At 43.8% G+C, this 7,576-nt stretch overlaps 2 non-coding genes across 2 annotated transcripts; one reads left to right on the top strand and one right to left on the bottom strand.

Moving 5' to 3' along the window:
• Window positions 1-3,044: 3,044 nt before the first annotated feature.
• LOC134947084 (5S ribosomal RNA) lies at window positions 3,045-3,163 on the bottom strand. The gene has a single exon (XR_010182534.1). It is a non-coding gene; the product is annotated as a 5S ribosomal RNA (ribosomal RNA).
• A 695-nt stretch (window positions 3,164-3,858) lies between these two features.
• Window positions 3,859-3,977, top strand: LOC134947071 (5S ribosomal RNA). The gene has a single exon (XR_010182532.1). It is a non-coding gene; the product is annotated as a 5S ribosomal RNA (ribosomal RNA).
• The last annotated feature ends 3,599 nt before the right edge of the window (window positions 3,978-7,576 follow it).

The following is a 7,576-nucleotide window of genomic DNA, read 5'->3' as shown; positions in this document are numbered from 1 at the left end:
AATATCCACCTGTCACTGCCGTGAGATAATTGAGAATCATTCTATGCTGAACCAGTTCTGTTTTATAAGCTTGAAGTTCTCTTCCAGTATACCTAAACGTGTCATCATACATTTCTGTGATATTGTCTAACAAACTTGCGAGCGCAGATATGTATTTATAATTCAACACTCCTCTGGCGGTGCGAGTGATGTCTAACGCAAGTAGAAACTGAATCCCGGTGGATTCATGGATCATGTCAGAGGCCGGATGCTCTGTTCTTTCTATCAGGTGCCGTTTAACTACGTGCTCGTAGTGGGTGTGAGTATAAGGAGCTTGGGCAACACGGTGTATATCTTTCATTTTGGCATGTGATACAGTCATTACTTCAGGCAGTACTTTCCCAATATAACACAATCCTTCAGAGTTTGGGGCAAGCCACTTATACGCCTTCCTCCCGCATATGAAATATGCATCATCGGGGAGAACATATGGGACGGAGTAGGACATAACCATATTACACATCTTCCATGTGAAATCTCCTAACCCTAATTCTCCCATCTGTCTAGTACACGTATCAGCTTGTACGATATGTGCACAGTATCCTGGTGATACCTCTCCAACTCTCGTAATCCTACTTCCTAGGGTATACCTATATCGGAAAGATTTTCCTCTACTGGCTATGTGGCGTATAAGCTCTGTATCTGTCGGCATTCTATCTGCTCTATATGAGAAGGCCATGGTTTGGTTACTCCATGACACTTCCCAATTTCCCGGCTTTCGGGGATTGGAAATGTTAAAACATATTAGGGATCTATCCACATGATATTGGTGGAGCTTCAAACTAGGAGGACTGGAGATATTAAACCTCCTGTCCACCGGCCTCCCACCACTTAGCTCAAGTACCTCCCCTATCGTTAAAGGAAATGGTACTAGTCCTGATTTGCTATGACCTTGAGGTACTTGAGAGCATACCCAACAATCTGTTTGATTTAACACACTACCCACTAAGGAGTGATAGTCACTCAAGGGATGCCGGTCCATGTGGATATTAAAACTGGATTGGCATTTCTTGATGCACCCATCCTCAACTACATTGTCACAGAGCCTACAGATACAGTTTTCTTCAGCTAACAATCCTTCACAATTCCTTCTATGGTCTATGCTATCGGATCGTTTTCTGATACTCGCCTTTGCTTGTTGATTATGTTGTTCTCGGAAAACTACGCCTCCATCTCTGTCATCAGAACCCATTCCAGAACCTTTCTCGACCTCCATGGTACTCTCGCCGGAACAGACTGCTCTGGTCAACATCATGGTCAACAGGAAAATCCGGATCACAGTCTCTTGAGGCAAGTCCATCTTAGGAGGAAACGAAGAAGAATGAGAAGGGGAAAAAAAATAATTTGAGGGAGAGGGGATGGGGAGTGGAGAAAAACAATAAAAGGGAAACAGGGAATCGACAACTGCTTTTGATCTTGTGATTCTCAATGCTCAGGTGCCGCCTCAGTCCTCCTGGAACAGACACTCCAGTGATACAACTTCCTCTACCGTCTGTTCCTTATCACGGGACCTCTCTGGATCAGCAACCTTCTTACAATGGGACGAATGAACCCAAGTCTCTCTCTCGGCAACCTTCAATGCTGTAGTGCTAGTCAATAAGACTTGGTATGGTCCTTCCCATCTGTCAATAAGGCAACCTGAGCGTAGAAAATTCCGTATCATTACATAATCCCCAGGTTCAATGTCATGACAATTACTATCTGGTAAATCAGGAATCACCAACTTCAAATTATCATTTTGATTCCTTAGCTGTTTACTCATGTTAATCAGGTACTTTACAGTCACTTCATTGTTACACTTCAAATCATCCTGAGGGTTAATCATAACATGCGGTTGTCGACCAAACAAGATTTCAAAGGGAGACAGATTAAGAGGGGACCTGGGAGTGGTTCTGATGCTGTACAGTACAATGGGTAAAGCTTCTGGCCATGTCAATCCTGTTTCTGCCATAACTTTGCTCAGTTTATTTTTAATAGTGCTGTTCACTCTTTCCACCTTCGCACTCGCCTGTGGACGGTATGGAGTGTGCAGCTTGCTATCAATTCCCATCAACTTACACATTCCTTGAAAGACATCACCTGTAAAATGGGTACCCCTATCACTTTCAATTATTCTAGGGATACCATATCTACATACAAATTCCTGCACAATTTTCTTAGCAGTAAACATAGCGGTATTTGTGGCCGCCGGAAATGCTTCGACCCAATTTGAGAACACATCTATACAAACAAGTACATATTTCAAATTTCGACAAGGGGGTAATTGAATAAAGTCAATCTGTATTACCTGAAAAGGTCCGCCTGTAGGTGGGATATGAGATGGTTCTGTTGGTATTGCCTTTCCGATATTCTTTCTCAAACAGGTAAGGCATGACATTGCTCTCTTACCTGCATGGGATGAAAATCCTGGGGCGCACCAATATGCTCTTACCAACTTACACATTCCTTCCTTGGAAAATGGGGAGAAAAAAGAAGGCTCTTGTGTGGGCGCACTCTTGTAGAAAGAAGTAAATTTGATATGATAATTAAGATGAAATATTTAAAACATAACTTTTATTAGTTTTTTTGCAATTAAAGGTTCTTCCCTGAGATCTGTCCTTCAAAATGTGACATACATAGCATCTTGATAAATAAAATGTTCTGGTCTCTTATTGGTAAAGAGTGTGTGGAAGGGTTGTAGACATTAAATTGGTCATACCCCCATTCCCCTTGACCAGTACAGACTTGCTGTATTGATGGAACCACGGGGTGGTCAAGACACAAAAATATATAAGGCTATGCTCTTTGGCTTTTAGGAGATCAGAGAAATGATCAGCGGTCACTCCTCTATTTAATGAAGAAAAATCACATGCACCTATTTGAATTCGAGACAATGATGATGATAGTAAGAAGTTTTGCACATCACGATAATGGTGCCAGTGACCAATAGGTCTAAGGGTTTACTGAATAGAAGAAAGTGGTGATGCTGCTGTTGGTGTTATTGCCACATAAGTGAGGAAAATCCTACTCTACAACACCAGGTATTCCCAGGTGGTCTCCCTTCCTGGTACTGACCTGGCCCAACGTTGTTTAGCTTCCAAGATCAGACGAGATCGGGCGCTGGCAGCGTGGTATGGTAGTAGAGAGTTTTATGTGAACGCCAATGAGAGTGCACCTATTTAAGAATATTGAAGATAAGAGTCGACAGAAAAGTGATAGAAGAAGATTCGTGGAAATGTGTGGATCTGCTTTTCACGTTAGACCCGATTCCAAAATTCCCACTCACGTGGTGCAATGTACCGGGAATCGTGAATGAGAGTCCACGAAAAATGGTGATCTATGGAAGATGCAATGGTCAGAATTGGCACTGATAATTGCAGTCGGAAGAAATCCCTGGCTGCTAGTATGTTATGATTTAACCAGACAGACAGTAAATGATAAGGAATACTCAATGAACCAGGTGAATACGTAGTCACTCTGGTGATGCAGTTTTTTTAAAATCTCAGGAGGAGACTACGTATTCACCTGGTTCATTGAGTATTCCTTATCATTTACTGTCTGTCTGGTTAAATCATAACATACTAGCAGCCAGGGATTTCTTCCGACTGCAATTATCAGTGCCAATTCTGACCATTGCATCTTCCATAGATCACCATTTTTCGTGGACTCTCATTCACGATTCCCGGTACATTGCACCACGTGAGTGGGAATTTTGGAATCGGGTCTAACGTGAAAAGCAGATCCACACATTTCCACGAATCTTCTTCTATCACTTTTCTGTCGACTCTTATCTTCAATATTCTTAAATAGGTGCACTCTCATTGGCGTTCACATAAAACTCTCTACTACCATACCACGCTGCCAGCGCCCGATCTCGTCTGATCTTGGAAGCTAAACAACGTTGGGCCAGGTCAGTACCAGGAAGGGAGACCACCTGGGAATACCTGGTGTTGTAGAGTAGGATTTTCCTCACTTATGTGGCAATAACACCAACAGCAGCATCACCACTTTCTTCTATTCAGTAAACCCTTAGACCTATTGGTCACTGGCACCATTATCGTGATGTGCAAAACTTCTTACTATCATCATCATTGTCTCGAATTCAAATAGGTGCATGTGATTTTTCTTCATTAAATAGAGGAGTGACCGCTGATCATTTCTCTGATCTCCTAAAAGCCAAAGAGCATAGCCTTATATATTTTTGTGTCTTGACCACCCCGTGGTTCCATCAATACAGCAAGTCTGTACTGGTCAAGGGGAATGGGGGTATGACCAATTTAATGTCTACAACCCTTCCACACACTCTTTACCAATAAGAGACCAGAACATTTTATTTATCAAGATGCTATGTATGTCGCATTTTGAAGGACAGATCTCAGGGAAGAACCTTTAATTGCAAAAAAACTAATAAAAGTTATGTTTTAAATATTTCATCTTAATTATCATATCAAATTTACTTCTTTCTACAAGAGTGCGCCCACACAAGAGCCTTCTTTTTTCTCCCCATTTTCTAAAGTTTGCACACTTTCTGGCTCTGGGTGCACCACCAACAAGGACAAAATTAACATCTATATGTGTATATATATTTGTTTATATACACAATACTGAAAGGGCCATTTTTGCCCCTTCTCTCCCTTATTTATTAAGGGTACTCTATTGTCCAAATTTGGTCTTTTCTTTCCTAATTGAAGCATTATCCCTAATTATTAATCCGGTGCCGGATTGCCCTAGGTTTCTGACATTCCTTCCTTGCCCAGATGAGTCAGCCCGTGTGCTGCCTCAGCTAAACATGGAAGATATGCTCTGGGGGCCACTGGTTTACCTTGTCCATCCGTCCAGAGTCCTGAGGACTCCTGGCCATATCCTTTTGCCTTCCAGACTGCCTTTTCCTGTGTGGAACACAAATTTTGCATTTCACACAGCTTCTGTGTGTTGATGGTATTAAATACCATCAGTTGTGTGGTGTCTGTCTGTCTGGGGGTACCAGCTGCTAACTTAGCAGCTTCATCTGCTCGGCTGTTACCAAGTGATACTGGGTCCTGGCTATATGTGTGTGCTTTACACTTGATAACAGCCACTCTGTCGGGTTCCTGTATTGCTGTTAGAAGCCTTTTGATGTGAGCTGCATGCGCTACCGGTGTACCAGCTGCTGTCATGAAATTTCTGAGGCGCCATAGGGCTCCGAAATCATGGACTACCCCGAATGCGTATCTAGAGTCGGTGTAGATATTGGCTGATTTGCCCTTAGCCAATTCACATGCTCTGGTTAGGGCGACCAGTTCAGCAACCTGGGCTGAGTGAGGTGGGCCTAGCGGTTCTGCTTCTATGGTGCCTTGGTCATCTACGACTGCGTATCCAGTACACAAGTCTCCCGAGTCTGACTGTCTGTGACAACTACCGTCGGTGTAGAAAGTAAAGTCTACATCTTCTAGTGGGTTGTCACTGATGTCAGGCCTTGCCGTGAAATTTTGGGTCAAATATTCCATACAATCATGTGTGTCCTCCTTTGTATTAAATTCTCCTTCCCCACCACTCTCATCCTCCACCCTTTGTGCCTGTCCAGGCACACCTGGGAGATATGTTGCAGGATTTAATGCACTGCATCTCCTTATGGTGATGTTTACGGGGGCCATTAGTGCCAATTCCCATCTTGTAAACTGTGCTGATGAGACGTGCCTGGTTTGGGCAGAATTTAGCAAGGCTGACACTGCATGTGGTGTATGAATTGTGAGGTTGTGACCTAGCACTACATCTTTGCTTTTCGTTACTAGCAATGCTATCGCAGCAACGCTTCGCAAGCATGTGGGGAGGGATCGCGCTACCGTATCTAGCTGAGCGCTGTAGTATGCTACTGGCCTGCTGGCATCACCGTGCTTCTGGGTTAGGACGCCTGCCGCGCAACCAGCACTTTCTGTTCCGTACAGCTCAAAGGGTTTCCCATAGTCTGGCATACCTAATGCTGGCGCCTGCGTTAGGCACTGTTTAAGTCTCTCAAATGCCATCTCGGACTCGTCTGTGTGCGAAATCCGATCAGGCTTGTTTGAGGAAACCATCTCCTGCAAAGGTAATGCTAGAATGGAAAATCCTGGGATCCAGTTACGGCAATACCCACACATTCCTAAAAATGCTCTGATCTGTTGCTGGGTTTGTGGCAGAGTCATGTCTCTAATTGCTTGAATTCTATCAGCGGTCAGGTGTCTCAGTCCTTGTGTTAGACAGTGTCCCAAGTATTTTACTTTAGTTTGGCATAATTGTAACTTGTCTTTGGAAACCTTGTGTCCTGTGTCTGAAAGATGAAACAGGAGCTGTTTCGTGTCCTTCAGGGATGCTTCCACTGAATCAGAACACAGTAGTAGATCATCCACGTACTGTATTAATACTGATCCACTCTCTGGTTGGAAAGACTGTAAACAATCATGCAAAGCCTGGGAAAATATACTTGGACTGTCTATGAAACCTTGTGGTAATCGAGTCCATGTGTATTGGACTCCTCTGTATGTAAATGCAAACAAATATTGGCTGTCAGGGTGCAGAGGTACCGAAAAGAAAGCGGAGCAGAGGTCAATAACAGTGAAAAATTTCGCAGTGGGAGGGATTTGCATAAGGATGACAGCTGGATTTGGCACTACGGGGAACTGACTCTCAACTATTTTGTTAATCCCCCTTAGATCCTGCACTAGCCGGTAACCCCTCCCCCCACTCTTTTTCACAGGGAAGATGGGACTATTGGCAGTGCTGGACGTTCTTACCAGAATGCCCTGTTGTAGCAAGCGCTCTATTACTGGGTATACTCCTAACTCCACCTCTGGCTTCAGAGGGTATTGTGGGATTTTTGGAGCTATCCTACCATCTTTTACTTGCACAACTACTGGAGCTACGTTTGCCATCAATCCAGTGTCCTGTCCATCTTTTGTCCAAAGTGACTCTGGTATCTGGGATGTCATTTCTTCTACTTGGGATGGAGTCCTATTTGTCATAATGGTATGTGACAGTAATTTTGATGGGGAGTCTAACATGTCTCGCACTTCCTGAGCGTGATTCTCAGGTATGTCCAAGAATACACCTTCAGGAGTACAATAAATGACGCACCCCATTTTACACAATAAGTCTCTTCCCAGGAGATTAGTCGGTGCCGATGCAGCCAGCAAAAAGGAATGCTTGGTATGTAAAGGCCCTATTGTAATCTCGGCTGGTTTGCTAACAGGGTAATGCTGGACTACTCCCGTTACTCCCATGGCTGGAATTGTCTTACCAGTGGTTCTCATGCCCACTGTCAAATTTATCACTGATTTGGCCGCCCCCGTATCTACAAGAAAGTTTAATGATTTACCAGCTACATTAATTGCAATTTCGGGTTCACTACCAAGACTTGCAATCAATTTTACTGGCTGCAGATTACAGGTATGGCCACACCCCTATTGGGTATGGTGACCTCCCTGAATCCCGCTGGCAGCAACTACTTGTGAAGGGGTTAAATGGGAACTACCAGAGGCTTGCCAGTCTCTGTTCGGGGGGTATCTTTTTGTTTCCCCTGCATGTGGCTCATAACTCCGTTTCT

The sequence above is a fragment of the Pseudophryne corroboree genome, chromosome 7 (genome assembly GCF_028390025.1).
Source record: "Pseudophryne corroboree isolate aPseCor3 chromosome 7, aPseCor3.hap2, whole genome shotgun sequence".
Classification (NCBI taxonomy): Eukaryota; Metazoa; Chordata; class Amphibia; order Anura; family Myobatrachidae; genus Pseudophryne; species Pseudophryne corroboree.
This window is presented reverse-complemented; position numbering and strand designations above follow the sequence as displayed.